The sequence below is a fragment of the Stenella coeruleoalba genome (genome assembly GCF_951394435.1).
Source record: "Stenella coeruleoalba genome assembly, chromosome: 10".
Lineage (NCBI taxonomy): Eukaryota > Metazoa > Chordata > Mammalia > Artiodactyla > Delphinidae > Stenella > Stenella coeruleoalba.
In genome coordinates this window covers 104,158,521-104,173,504 of record NC_137156.1, presented here as the reverse complement: position 1 = coordinate 104,173,504, position 14,984 = coordinate 104,158,521, and the positions used below count along the sequence as shown (strand labels likewise).

General features: G+C 60.2%; 1 long non-coding RNA gene across 1 annotated transcript in view; it reads left to right on the top strand.

Annotated features, from left to right (window-relative positions):
- Positions 1-14,984, top strand: part of LOC307193243 — a 272,234-nt gene that overhangs the window by 114,155 nt on the left and 143,095 nt on the right. The window contains exon 2 of the long non-coding RNA XR_013830261.1: positions 12,867-12,935. This is a non-coding gene — a long non-coding RNA (uncharacterized lncRNA). The remainder of the gene's footprint in view (positions 1-12,866; positions 12,936-14,984) is intronic.

Below are 14,984 nucleotides of genomic sequence, written 5' to 3'. Positions count from 1 at the left end.
TGGAATCTAAGAAAAAAAGTGTCATGAAGAACCTAGGGGTAAGACAGGAATAAAGACACAGACCTACTACAGAATGGACTTGAGGATATGGGGAGGGGGAAGGGTAAACGGTGACAAAGCGATAAAGAGGCATGGACATATATACACTACCAAACGTAAGGTAGATAGCTAGTGGGAAGCAGCCGCATAGCACAGGGAGATCAGCTCGGTGCTTTGTGCCCGCCTGGAGGGGTGGGATAGTGAGGGTGGGAGGGAGGGAGATGCAAGCGGGAAGAGATATGGGAACATATGTGTATATATAGCTGATTCATTTTGTTGTGAAGCTGAAACTAACATACCATTGTAAAGCAATTATACTCCAATAAAGATGTTTAAAAAAAAAAAAGAAAGAAAATAAACTGGATGTAATGAGATAGAACACTGTGATAAAACGGGCCAGATGTCGTTGTCTCTGAAGGCCTCCCCTGCCTGGCTTTGTGAATGAGAGACATTGCAGCATGGGAGTTGGGGCCGACGGCCCGGGCCCCTGGCCGTCTCTCCGGTGTCACAGGGACGCTGGTGTGCCAGACCCCTCCAGCTGCAGAGCCTGAGCCGGCAGAGGCTGCGTCTAGGATGTTGGACGTAGCAAACCCGCTTCTGCCCGCCCCAGGCTCCCCACGTGCAGTTTCTGTTCCGTCGGGTGCACAGAGCAGAGCTGGACACGAAGCTGTGCTGCGTCCCTGGCTGAGGGACCCGGCCTGTCAGACGGCCGGGAGCCGCCCCCACGCCCCTTTCCGGCGGGCTTCTGACGCGGGTTCCCCGCACTCCTCTTCCATCTCCTGCCAGGGCCCACACCGTGAGACGCAGCGTGGGGACAACTCTGGGGGGTCCCGTGTCTTTCCCCCTCTGTGCTGCACCAGCGAACTGCGCCTCCCGGCTCTCCCCCCTTCCTGCTCCCTGGCAGGTTCAGCGATGGGCGGCGCTGGGGAGATCAGAGGGCGGGAAAGCGGGGAGAAGCCGGCCCGTTCCCGCTCTGCCTGTCCCCCACCCCCCACCCCGGGCCCCGGCTCCCCTGTACGGCCCTGCCGAATCACGGGGCCCGCGGCGTCCTCTCCTCCTCCTGACCCAGCCCTGAGACCACTCCTCCTGCCGGTGCCCCCCATCCCCTCAGCTTCTCAGCTCCTCCCTCACCCGAGTGACCAGCGCTCTGAGATCGGTCCCTCGGACTGTAGGTCACAGGACGTGCAGGGCCCGTCTCCTGCGGGATGGGCTGAGGGTGGCAGGACGGCATCCCTGAGGACAGGCACAGAGGCAACTTGGGAGGACGGGGGCGGGAACTCCAGAGCCCCCTGCTCTCCCCTTGGCCACTCAGCCGGTCGCCGTGCATTGCGATGTGGGGTGTCGGGGGAAAAGGTTCTGCAAGGAAGGGGCATCGGGGCACTGGGTCCGGCTGCACAGGCAGCCTCTGGAGTGTGCCCTGCTCACAGGCTGGCTCACCACCCGTCTCCGGCCTGGAGAGCACGCGGCGTCTAGGGCAGGGTGTTGGAAGGAGACCAAGCCTGGGTTTGGGCCTTAATTGGGCAGTTTGGGGGAGCATGTAAGCAGGTGGGGTTCACTCTGCATGGTTATTGCCAAAAAGCAGAGACAACTCCACAATGGGTTTCTGGGTCATCTTACCCGTACAGACGACCCAGGATGGGTAGAGAAGCGGCAGAAACTCATTTTAGCCGAGAGAAGGGCGCTGGCATGAGCTGTCTGGGCTGAGACACACTGTGACGGGGCCTCTGTCGTTGTCTTCGAGGGACCAGGTCCGAGGCCCTGGGACGGTTTAAGCCCCGCAGAGAAGAGCTGGGAGCCAGGCCAGCCTCCGGATGGAGGGGCTGCTCCTTTTTCTTCCTCGTGAGGCACCGTGTAAGCACTTCTGAGCGTGGCCTTCCCCGGTCAAGCCCCAGAAGGCCCTGCACGGCCAGCGGGACGCAGGCTCACAGGCAGACGCGGGCAGGGAGGCCAGGGCTGGAGCCGTCAGGCGCAGATGCTGCACGCGTACCCGTCGCTGTAACCTCAGGGCGGCCCTGCAGCCTGGCTGGTACCGTGACGCCCAAGTCCCGAGGGAGAGACTGAGGCACAGAGAGGCGGAGGCTGCGCTCCCCGGGCCTCCGTGCTCACGACCGTGGTGCCCCACCAGCCCCGGGCTCGGCCCTGCCCCTCCCGCCCCAGGCTTCCCTCTTCCTGGAAGGACCCCACAGTCTTCCTGGGCTCTGTGCTCCGCACGGAGCGCCCGCCACCCGCCATGCCTTCCCCAGCTCACCTTCCCAGCGATAACGTGCCGCAGATACTCACGACAACCTGCCGACTTAACGAGCGCCGCTTGGGGCAGAGGGATGCCGACAGGCGAGGGTGGGCCACGCGAGGAGGGACCGGCCGTCTGTCTTGCGGAGGCCACGGATGCAGGCAGGGAAGGAGTGAAGGCTGTGAGTGGGACCTGGGGCCCAAAGGTGGCCGCTCTGAGCCGGACAGCCAGGCGGAGAACCCAGTCTCACTGCCTGGCACCCGGTAGGGCTGGAGCGCCAGAGCAGCAGGCAGAGCGACCCCGACGCGGGGGCCATCGTGGCTGCCATCGGCATCTGGCCCTGTGTCCCCGGGAGCTTTGTGTGACACCAGGGGCACGTGGCCTCACCGCATCTTGTAAGAAAAGCCCCGCTGCAGAGTGGCTGCCACGCCACCACGTCTGCTCGGCTCCCCGTGAACCCAGGGCCGTGGCCAGTCGGCCTCGTGGTGGGTAGGGTGAGTTTTCAGCAGCGGGAGGGGCTCGTTCACCTGCATGACGGGCTGAAGGCGGGGTCTCCCCGGGAAATCACTGGAGGTCTGCTGAGTGGCCGGAATATCGGGGAGATGTTTCTCCCCTTTGACCCCCAAGCCACCTCTGTCCGGCCCTCGGCTGGGAGGTGCTGGCAGGTCAGCATCTGCCTTTATGGGAGGGGAGGCCGGGGCGGCAGGGCTGCATCTCAGCGACAGACGCGTGGGAGCTGCCTTGCTTGAGAATATTCTCGTGCTGCGCTCCGGGCGCAGGGAGGGCTCTGTGCAGACCGGAGCCCTGCTCTCAGGACCCCGGTGACGCGGCGGGACCTTCGGCCAGCCGCTGCTAGTCCCCACAAAGCACCGAGCGCTGGCGGGACCTGGCTGAGGGGGGCGCAGGGCGGGGGTCCCTCGCGCTGGCTCCCTGAGGGCGCCCGGCGTTCCATCCAGAGCAGGGGACAGGCTGAGAGCTGACGGGGAAGCAGCCAGCGGAGCTCGGCCTGCCCGTCAGCCCGCGCCCAGCCGGGAGGGCCTCTCGGAGCCGGGACAGGCGCAAGGTGGCTGCTGGCCGAGCGCATCCAGGCCCCTGGGCCCCAGAGGCTGGGCGGCGGGCGGCGGGGCTGTGGCTGCATGAGGGGCCGGCAGACTGGGGGCCGGCCTGCCCTTTCCACGGGGTCGACCCTGGTCCCTGAGAAGCTTCCCGTTCCTGAACCGCTTCGGGCCGTGGGGCTGGCGGTGGGGATTTTGAGAACTTGGACGTGACCCTCACCTGAGGGGCCCAGTCTGGATACGCCTCCCAGGTGGGCCGCTCGCCAGCCCCTCCCCACTGCCCCCGCCGAACGCTCAGGCCCGCAGGCCTCCTGGCAGACACGACTTTGGACCAGGCTCTGGTAGGGCGCGTGGTGCCCCCAGCTGGCTGCTCACCTGTGTGTCCAGTTCTCACCTGGCGTCCCGTCCTCACCTGCAGGAAACAGGGAGGTCACCTGCTCGGGGGAGGCCAGGCGGGGGGGCTGCTGGTCTGACTCCAGGCCCTTCATCACTGCTGTATGGCTCAGCCCCAGCACCACCTCCCCTGCCCGTGGTCCCTCAATGGTCACGGACAGGCGTCGCAGGAGGCTTAACTGGGTCGCCGTGGGCTCGGGGCCCGGACACCGCGATGCGCGTCTGTGCCGAGCTCTTCGTGGGGTTGCCGCAGCCTGGCTGGCGCAGGTAACAGGACACCACGGGGTGGACGGCGCAAGGCCTTCTGCTGAGGGGTCGATGCTTCCGGCGGCCTGACTGTGCCCTGGGGTTCCTGGGTCGTGGCCGGGACAGGCTCCAGGGGAACGTGAGGGTCGCAGCTAACTTTGATGGGCACCCACGGCGGAGCTTTTTGTGGGTCATAAAGTCAGGTGAGAAACCGAGGCCCAGGAGCGTCAGGACCTGCTCATGCACACGGCCAGGGAGCGCCAGGGCCAGGCTTGAAAGCACGGTCGCCATCCCAGCCCGGGGCTCTGGGTCTGAGAGGGGATGTTTTCGTGGTCCAGGCAGGACTACGTCTTTGGCAGAAGAGCTTTCACCCTGGATTTAACGAGACTGTTTCCAGTGTATTTACTTCTACAGCTACCTTCTGTTTAGGAAAAGTGACGCTGGGTCTCCATTCCCCCAAATGCCCTAAGTCACACCTTTAAAGAGCACGTTAAGCAAACAACGTGACTGTCACCGCAGGGGACACATGACCGTGGAAGGAGACCCCCAGCCCCACGATCGTGAGGTCTGTGAGCTCGTGGTCCGTGAGGAGAAGGCAGGGAGGCCGAGGGCAGGGGAGGTCGGGGAGGATGGCCTGAGCGCCGGGCCCGTGCCCTGCACCCCCAGCCAGGCATCCAGTAACCTGTATTTCAGGTTTCGGTTTCGCGGCATCGGCTGGGCCGAGGCTGGAGCTGGTCTGGAGGGCGCTGCCTTCTCCCAGGCACCCACGAGGCCAGGTGGATCCTGCACGAGCCGTGGAGCTGACCCCCGAGGCCAGACAGACGCAAACATGCCTCCCCGTGTCGATGCAACCTGGTGCGAGTCCCGCCATCCACCCGAGGGCGCGGCTCGGCACGGCGCACAGGCCGGCTGCTCTCCCGCTGGTTCCTCTCAGTGATCTTATTCCTGCTGTGGAGGCCGCAGGGCTGGGGGAAGCTGCAAAGCCCTGGCCACTCAGCATCACCTCAAGACTCCAGGGGCCCCTCTGCTGGGAGCAGCAGTGACACCACAGAGCCGCCCCTCCAAAGAGGCCAGAGCCCCTCAGGGCCGGACACTCGTGGTTCCAGGTGTGGAGTGACTTCCACCCTGAGGGACAGGACGGCACTCGGCATAGTGACGCCCCCAGGTCCAGGTTGGGGGAGGCCACGTGGGAAGGGCACAGCTAGTACCTGGGCCACCACGAAGGCGGCTGCCGTCCCTGGGGGCAGAGAGCCGCCGTCCAGGGGTGGAGCCCGAAAAGCGGGGCAGGTAACCCGCGCAGATGGAGCAGCCCCGTCAGGAATGTGAAGGAGCCGTGAGGAAGATCCCCGCGGGGATGGGAGGGTGGGTGTCAGGAGCAGGAACGAGCAGTGGAAGGAAAATGCCAGAGAGACGGAAGGAACGAAGGCATGAAGACCTTGCAGGTGGAGGAGGGACCCGGGAGCCGGGGCCAGGTGAGCAGTGGGGTCAGAGGGCACGGGACGGAGTCAGGATGCTGCAGGACACATCTCGGGATCCCAGGAGAACAGAGCTGATGAGGCGGAAGGAGTATTTGAAGACACTGTGACCCAAATCCTCCAGAATTAAACTTTAAAGATTGAAAAACACCAGAAAGAACAGAAGGAAAACCCCCGCCCTCCAGACGCATGATGAAATTGATTATCCTTGATAGAAAGAAACCTCTGAACCGCTCAGGAAATCGGCATCTCTGAAATAAAGGGTTAGCTTTACACTCCTGGAAATGAAATCACAGACTTCTAAATAACCCTTTGGATTAAGGCAAATCACGAAATCCTTAGAATTAACGATAATACTCCACATACAAAGTTTACAGGATACGGCAAAAGGGTGTCCAGAGGGTGAGACATTGATCAGATACGAGGAGTATTGGGAGGAAAAAGAGCTCAGCGTTGCAGTCTGGAAACGGGGGCAACAGAAGAAGGTAAACCCGGAGAAGCGAGGAAAAGGACGTCAAGATCAAAGCAGAAACGGATGCTGTCAACGCGTGTTTCCTTCTTCATCTTAACAGTATGAGAAGCCGCCTCTTGGAAAAGACCGTTTAGACATCTTCTGATACGAAGGATCAAGGAAACGGCGTATTTCTAATCAAACTGTGAACAGGAAAGAAGCCGCTGCGCTGTCGAGTGCACGCAGTCCTGAGGCGCTAACCGAATAGAAGTCCCCGTGGGAGGGGCCGCCGAGGGGGTCCACCGCCAGCTGCTCCACCCTGATGATCTCAGCACACCGCCCACCACCCCCCGACACCCCTCGGCACCGTCCCAAGGCTCCTGTTTCAGGATGACAGGAGGCCGGGCCCCCCGCCAGGCCAGGGCTCCCCCGCGTGTGCTCTGACCCCTGGGCTGTGCGGGTCACGCGTGTCCTCAGCAAGTCCCTACGCCCTCAGCCCCTTCGCTGAATCCTGCTCTCACCCTCTTACTGTGGAACGAGCTGGCCAAACCTTATCAGGCCTGACGCTGCTTTTCTGTACCAATTATTTAATAGCACTGTCGGCATTATTTTGAAAAAAGTTCATAGGTCGTGAGGCTTTCAGGCCAGACGAAGGTGGGATCCACTCACTTCTCCCTGTTCACCCCACTAAGCACAGCTGGGTGCTCTGGGTGCCACACACAGACAGACAGGACGAGAAACCTGGGGAGAAGGCACGTGGGCCAGGGCCTGGGGCTGAGGACCGCACAGTGGTGAGCTCCCCTGCTGGACCCCAGACCCGCTGCGAGAAGCCGGCCCCCCAGAGACGCCGAGGGAGCGGACACACAAACAAGCAGGCTCTAAGAAAAGCCGCCGGTCGTCAGGCAAAGGCCCGGGAAAGGGGCCACCTAGGAAGACAGGAAGCCTGACAGCAGGAAGGGCCCTGGCCCGGCACCACGGGAAACACCACGACCCCCTTCCCTCAGCAAAGGCAGGGAGACCCCGACTTCCACTCCTGTTGCACTACAAGGGGGCAGCCCTCCCCTTCCCCTCACTCATCCCCACGCCCACTGCAGGTGCGGGGAAGGCCGAGAGGGGAGCCCGGACGTCCATCCCTGCCTGGCGGGAACAAGGCCCCCAGCCTCACGGTGTCTGGAAGCTACGTGCAAAGTCTGAACTTCCACCACCCTGGCCGCTCTGTACTGTGTTTGCAGCTTCCTGGGAATCTATGATTTCAGAACTTCTTAAAATCACAAATTATAACTTAAATACACACTTTTAGGAGCTCGATGCACTTGTATACCAAGGAGAAGTGATATTTCACTGTGTCGATGCTTGGGTGTGACGTCCCAGAAGACGTGACGTCATGAGATGTCACACAACTATGAAGAAGTTAGGACGTGAGAGATAAGGCCAGAGCCATTTCCATTAGAAACACAGGAAGTGGAAGGGTGGAGGTCGCACCGCTAGTGTTCAGTGCGCTTAACATGTGCGAACTCACTTTGCGTTTCTATGTAGAATGAGTTCCCGTCTAGGCTTCGGTAACTATCAACCGATTTCTACCCCCACAAGCCCCGGGCGGGTGCGTGAGGCCGGGAGAATCAGGGCGGCTTCCTGTAGGGAGGGGCCGCAGGGTGCTGGTCACTCAGCTTTGCAGCCCCACCCGTTGGAAGCCAGCTGCACTCTCCCAACCCCGTGTCCATCAGAAAAGCCCCAGAACGTCCCTGGTCTCTGAGATGTCCTCCAGGAACGCGCATCAACTCTGTGAAGCGTCCCCTCCGGAAAGGACCCCCGGCCCCGGGGACACCGCTGTCCGAGGTCCTCTCCAGCGATGGCCGTCTCCCTTCCCGGGTCTCCTGGTCCCCCTGCCCCTCTCCGCTACTTCCTTGGACGGTTCCGTCAGACTAGCCCCAGCTACTCCCTCTGGCCCTGTCCTCTCCCCCCGTTTCTCACCATCTTGCAGCTGGGCTGGCTGTGTCTTCACCACTCTCCTGCCCTGTTCCTTGTAGCCTCCGCGCCCACCTGGACGGATCTCCCAGCAGCTGCTTCGTCCCTTTACCTTGTCACTGCCAATCGCCGTGTTCTCTGACCCCCGCGCCCCCGCGCCCCCTCCCATGGCCAATCCCAGGCCTGGTCACCTCGGAACTGCACCCGTTCCTACATGAAGCTGCAGCCCATCCTCTGCAGCCCGTACCTGCTACCTTCCCTGCCCACTGGCTCAGCCAGGGGTGGTGGCCGCACTGTGACCTGCAGAGCGGTTTGGAGCCGAGAACTAAACGGACACCAGCTTGGTGGGCGGATCTTAAGCGGAGTGACAACTCTAAGAGCAAGAAGTAGCGTCATTAGAGTACGTCGTTACGGAATCTAAAAGCACAGGCTACACCCGTGGTACGAGGTTGCAAGGATACGAGGTGCTGGCCCGCGATAAGGGCTGGAGAGGCGGCAGGGTGCAGGCGGCAGGGCTGAAGGGCAGAGGGAAGAAGCCACCTGAGGACAGATGACAAGTCGAGGGGCCTTACGTGGGCTGGTGGGAGCGTGCTGTGCACGGAACAATAGTGAACAACGTGACGTCTGAGACCCTTTAAAAAATTAAAACCCGAAACCTAAACGTCCAGCAGACCACAGCTCACTGGGTACCACGCCGTGTCTCCCCTGGTTGGGGAGGGTGATCGGGGATTGATCAGAGCTGGAAGAGGCGGTGGCGGGCCCTGGGGGGTGCTCGGCGGGGGGCGGGGGCAGTGGGGTTTGGGCTGAGGGTCATGTGGGGGGAAGGGGGGCAGAGGGCAGAGTTCTGGGCTGCAGAACAGTTTGGGGGCCCAAACGCTGAATCTGGACGCCTGTTCTGACGGAAGGACTTGGCATGTCTGCATGTGGGAAGCGTCTCTGGATGGCCCCTGCACTGCAGCCCGGGGGCTGAGCTGCCCGGAGTCTGCCACCCGACCTGGGCACAGGGGCTGGGGGCGTCCCCGCTCGGAGCTGGAAGGACGGAGGAGTATGGGGCTGGGGGTTCCCCGGGGTAAGGAAATACTCCAGAGGCCAGGGGGCCGAGCGCTGGCTTCCCGCGGGGGGTCCAAGCTGGAGACGCCCCAGGCCCAGATTGAAGGCACTGAGGCAGCTGGAGGGGGGCCCATCCAGAGACGTCAGACGAAGGGCGCCCAGGTGTACCTCCAGGGGGTGGGGTACCCCACCCAGGAGGGGCCGGCACAGGGGGTCCCCATGTCGGCCAGCAGGCGGGGTCAGTTAGAGGTCCATTCCCTGCACAGGCATGGAAGCCACAGACAGACCCCGCGTCTGCCCCGGGGGCAGCTGGAGGCATGTGGATTTCCTTCAGGGGCTGGTCAGGGGTCTTGAGTGTCTGCTCTGACGGCTCCTTCCTGGGAGGTGGCTGCCCCCGTCGTGGATGTGGCCAGCTCGCCGTCCTGGCTCCCGCCTGTGGAGAGGACAGAGGCTGGAGGCGGAGGGAGGGGGTTCGGGAAGGGGGTGAGCGGCAAACCTGAGGCCGGGGGCAGCAGCACAGCTGCAGTTCAGGGTCAGGGGGCTGGGGGTGTGCGGTGTTCCTTTGAGGCAAAGTCTCAGGTCAACTTGAGCTGCTCTCTCCTGTCCTTGCGAGCCCCCAGCCCGCTCCCCAGTGTGGAGAACAGAAGCTGGGAGGACTAACACGTGGGCTCCATAGGGACCCAGAGGCGTAAGGAAGAAAAAAATGAAGCCAATCCCAAAAGGAGTGGGGTCCTCCCAGCCAGAGTCAGAAACATAACTGGGACGGGCAGAAGGAGGGGCTCTCCTTGGGGTGTGAGACGCACGCCCTCCAGGCAGGGTGGCCCGCTTCCCTAGGAGGTCAGCGAGGGCTGAGCAGTGCACCAAGGTCAGGGCCGTGTTTCAGAAATGCACCTCAACTGAGAGGTAGAGATCGGACCGACGGGCTTCACCTCAGAGGAAGGAGCGTCAGGGGCCGTAGCGGCAAAACCAGGGGGAGAAGGGGGTGGGCTCCAGGTGTGATTAGGAGGCCAGCCTAGAGCCCCAGAGCGCAGGTGCTGGAGGAAGAGCTCAGAGCACAGCCCAGGCAGACGCGGACCTGCAGGTGCACCTTGGGCACCGGGTGGGTGGGAAGTTCTCAGGAAGCCAGCCACGTCGGAGCCCGTCTCCTGCAGCACTTCCTGGGCAGGTGGATGGCATTAAAGGCCTCAACTCTTCCCTCTCCCCGTGGCCACGTCCCAGGTCACATGAGCCACTCCAGCCGGGCTCAGGGCACGTCGGCAGGTGTAAGGCTAGCAGGTCTCAGAGGGGCTCGTCCAGTCTGGCTGGTGCCTCTGCATCTGCCTTGAGAGCCTGGCCAAGTGGGAGAAACCACGCAGCGCTGGGGCACAGCAGACGCGCACCAGCGCAGGAGACGCGGACGCAGGCCCCCCAAACCTTGGGGGGTGTAGCTGGGGACCTGGGCGCTGACTGCTGCGGAGCACCGGCCTCGGTGGTCTGCAGCTGCCTCCCAGACCCCAGCTGGGACCGGAACCGAGAGCTGAGCCCGGTGCGGGTCAGCAGGGCAGGGAGCGAAGCCGTTTGAGAGCTTCGCCGTAGGGTTAAGCGTGAGGGCTGAGCCGTGTCTGCTGTGCACTACTGAGGATCCTTGTGTTGTTACTACAGCATTGTTTTGCAATAGATGCCTGGTACACTCCCCCACACACCTGCCTTCCTAAGAGTAGACAGGTTTTAAAGGCGAAGCAAGAAAAAGTCGGGGGGCAAAAAGGCACTGGGCCCTCCTTCCTGTCCCTTCCTTTCAGAACACATTCTGAGGGGCCTGAGGGGAGAGGGGAGCTGTGCTCGTCCCTGCCCCCTTGCTGGGTGGGACAGCAACTGCGTGGAGCCAGCTGTGGGGGGCCCTGGCAGGGGCCCTGGTGGAGCGAGCAGTCAGCTGCCCTTTGCGGTGGCTGAGGAGCAGGGGTGCTGTGACGGGGCACACACGCCTGAAGGCACGAGGTCAGGGTGCAGAGGCTTTTGCGGAATGCAGGTGGGAACGCAGATGTTTAAATGGATGCGTCCACGGACGCCAGAAGCAACAGAGGCTGGTGACAGGAGGGCACAGGGCAGGGGCCCCCACAGGTTGTGCACGAGGGGGACCCACAGAACACTTTGCACGTGTGACCCGCCTGGAGCAGGACACGGCTTCTGTGCCCAGAGCTGGGGGGAAACCTCTGCTGCAGGAGGATGGGAGAGCACTGAATGAGCTCGAATCACCTAAGAACATTTTCCCCAACAAGCAAAATGGGGGCAGGTAGAGATTACGTTCAGTTGGGGGAGGGGAATAAAAGTTGTTAGTATTGAAATAATGAGACAACAGACAGCTCCGCTGAGAAATGGCAGAAGGACCTTAAAAAAAGCCACAGAGGGCTTCCCTGGTGGCGCAGTGGTTGGGAGTCCGCCTGCCGATGCAAGGCACGCGGGTTCGTGCCCCGGTCCGCGAAGATCCCACATGCCGCGGAGCGGCTGGGCCCGTGAGCCATGGCCGCTGAGCCTGCGCGTCCGGAGCCTGTGCTCCGCAACAGGAGAGGCCACAACAGTGAAAGGCCCGCGTACCGCAAAAAAAAAAAAAAAAAAAAAAGCCACAGAAAGTGCGGGTGGGAGACTAGAGGCCAGTAAATGCCTGAGAAGATGCTCAAACTTGTAGATAAAGACTGAGCATACGAGTTTGCTGGTGCAAACTCCCCTCCCCGCACGCCCTGAGATAACGACCAAGGCAGCGCACAGGAAGAGCAGCCAGGTGAGCAGAAACAGGGCAGGATGTTGGGAGGCGGTGGCCACACACTCACTGACCTGCAGAGGGAGGGAGGGGACTGACCCCTGAGCCCCTCCTCACGCTCAGCAGAGCATCACCTCCTCCCTCCCCACCCCCGGCAGAGGGGACTACACTTTCCTTCTCTGTCTGGAAACGGAGGCATGGGTGGGAGTGGGCAGACCTCTGCCTTCTGCTGAGACCCCAGGTCCCACCCTCGAGGCGCCCAGCGTGCCGCCCTGGTCCCTTCAGGGGTGTGGACGTGCCTCCTCTCAGGAGTTCAGCTGAGAGGATGCAGCTTTGGAGATTCCCCAGGGCAAGGCCCAGCCATGTCCCCAGGCTCTTTAGCACCCACTCCTAGTGAGAAGCCCACAGCCAAGCTCCCGGGCTTTGGGGAAAGCCTGTGGCTACACGATAGAGACTGAACCGCCACTGAGCAAACAGAGACGCTGTTATGTCAGGTGCCGCAAAGACAGAGAGCAAAATACAACTGAGAAAACGAAGCCTGGAGGACAGAGACAGTGTATACAGAGAGAAAGTCAGAGGACTATTACCATCCTCAGAGAGATAAGATTGTATCCTTGAAACATAAACAACATGCTTTTTTTTTTTTTTAATAAAAAATGCACTTAGAGCAAAGAGCTTGCAAATTAAATGGTTAAAATGAGAAACATATGGGTTGGAAGGTAAAGTTGAAGAAATCCCCCCAGAGAATAGAAAAATGGGAGAGAAAATAAGAAAACAAAAGGATTACTAGACATCTTCTATCTGAATAATTAGAATTCTGGAAATACACTAGAAATTGGAGGAGAGTTAATCAAAGACATGATTTAGGAAAATTTCCCAGAACCTGAAGTATGTGTCTGGAGTGAACGGGGCCCAGCAAGGGGCCAGCAGATCATTGAAAACAGGCCTGCACAAAGTATTGTGAAATTTTAGAACTAAGGGCAGAGGAAATCCTACATTCCCCAGATAAAGCAGAGACAAAGGCTTCAGAACTGTAACAGCTTCAGACTTCATCCCCACGTTGAAACGTGGAAGGAATGGGGCAGCGCCTTCAAAATTTTAAAGGAAAGTGATTTTCCAGCTTAGAATTCTAAGCCCAGGCAAGATATAAATTAAGGGTGAGGACAGAGTAAATGTGCTTTAAGACATGCGAGATGTCAAAGTTTTCCTCTTATGTATCTTTCCTCAGAAAACTACTAGAGGATGCGCTCCATTGAGATGAGGGCATCGGCGGAGGAAGAGGAGGCCAGGAATACAGGTACACGGTTCATCGTGCTCACTTTATCGCGCTTCGAAGGGATTGCATTGTTTGCAAATTGAAGGTTTGTGGCAACCCTGCGTCGAGCTAGTCTGTTGGTGACACTTTTCCAACAGCAGTTGCTCACTTTGTGTCTCTGTGTCACATTTTGGAATTTCTCCTGGTGTTTCAAGCTTTTGCATGATGATTACATTTGTTACGGTGATCGGTAATCAGTGAACTTTGATGAACGCGCTGAAGGCTTAAATGATGTTTAGAGGTTCAGGAAACCAAAACATTCACATGGCTGTTTACTGTGGTATTTGCTTCGCTGCGGAGTCCGGAGCTGACCCCACAGTGTCTCCGAGGCCAGGCTGGCCTGGACCCGGCAGGCTGGACAGATCCTGAGTTGTCTGAACACGTGGAGGGGAGGTAGGGGGAGGCACGGGTCGCAGGAGGTGCCCTGGGAGAGGGGGTGGCGGGGCAGGGCAGACGACCCCTCTTGCAATCAGCTCTCTGACACTGTTTATTCCTAAGTTGTGTGTCAGAGCTGAGGCTCTCAGTTTGCACCATCACATGGGCCCGGGTTTAAAAGACTGACAGCACTTGTGTCTCCAGAGGACAGTCTGGCAGCTGTGGGTGGAAGGGGGCCCTTAAAGGCACCCCTGGGGTTCGGGTGGGACAGACCTGGGGGCTGGCATCTGCAGGCGGGGCTGGGACACGCCTCTCAGGCTCCCAACCTCCCTCCTGAAGGGAAACCACGGATTCCTCCTGCGGGGGAGGGGTTCCTAGCCTGCGGGAGGGGTGGGCAGGCTGACAGCCGGGGAGGGGTGAAGAGTTTTGCTCATTTAGGGAATGATGGAGATAAAGAGTCACTAGGAGGCGAGGGAGGAGAGGGTGTTGGAACCGGAAGGAGGGACTAGAGTACCCAGATGCTGAGGAAGCGGGTAGAAGACCTGGGTTAACTTTGACCAGGAGACGGGACACCCCTGCTGAGTAAAGCAGAAAAGGACCCACCCCCGCTTCCTCTCCCACACACACCTGACTCTCTGGAAGGTTCTTCTTTGGTGCTGAAATGCTGTGCTCGCAGGAGGAGCCCATGGTCCTGGGAGTCCCCAGGTCAGCACTGCTTTCTGGCCGTGATGCCCCAGCTCACGCAGGCTCCAGGAAGGAGCGGCGGCCACACTGGCCTGCCTCGCGCTGTTTCCTCGCGGCCCGTGTGCTGGCCCTGCCCGTGGTGCTTCTCTGTGAGGACGGAGAGCCAGCGTCTGCAGGTGAGGAGGGCGGGGCTAGGCCTCCAGGTGTGACTCTGAAGGAGAGTGTAGGACCTGCCGTCCTCCCCGTGACTCCACAGTAGGTGATAAGCTGGTTGGATTGATCCAGTTATCGGTTTATCCCAGAAACAAAGGCACGGGGGAGCTGTGTCGAGGGCTGGCAAGGAGAGGGGCCGGGTGTGCAGCTGACCTGGTAATCAGAGGAGGGAAAGATGACGGAGGGGCTTGGAGCTGGTCTGGAGGGGGGAGCTGTTGCCGAAACTCGGCCTCTGTGCCCCGGTGCCGAATAGAAACACAGAGACAGAGTTTTGGGTGAAGGAGCAAAGAAATAGCTTTATTGCTTTGCCAGGCAAAGGGGGCCACAGCGGGCTAATGCCCTCAAGACTGTGTGTCCCCCCTGGAGGGGGCAGTGAGGAGTTGTATAGTGTTCAAGGAGCAGGGCGTGGTCAGCTCGTGGACATCCTTCTGATTGGCTGGTGATGAGGTGACCGGGAGTCGGCATCATCAACCTTCTGGTTCCAGCCGGTCTGGGGTCTACATGCTTGTGGGCAGCAGACAGTTAACTTCTCCCACGTGGTGGGGGCTTGAGTATCTGCAAAACAGCTCAAGGGACACGGCTCAGAATAGCGTCTGTAGCCCTGGAGGAGGAACTAAAGGTCCTTCACTTTAATGGCTAAAGTATTATTATTTTGTCTTGCTTGGCTGTCTTCCTTTCTTTCTGCATTTTCTCACTTCTCTGATTAAATTTCTTCTTTGACTAAAGTTCTTCTAGAGACAGGAGGCAGGTGGAGAACGT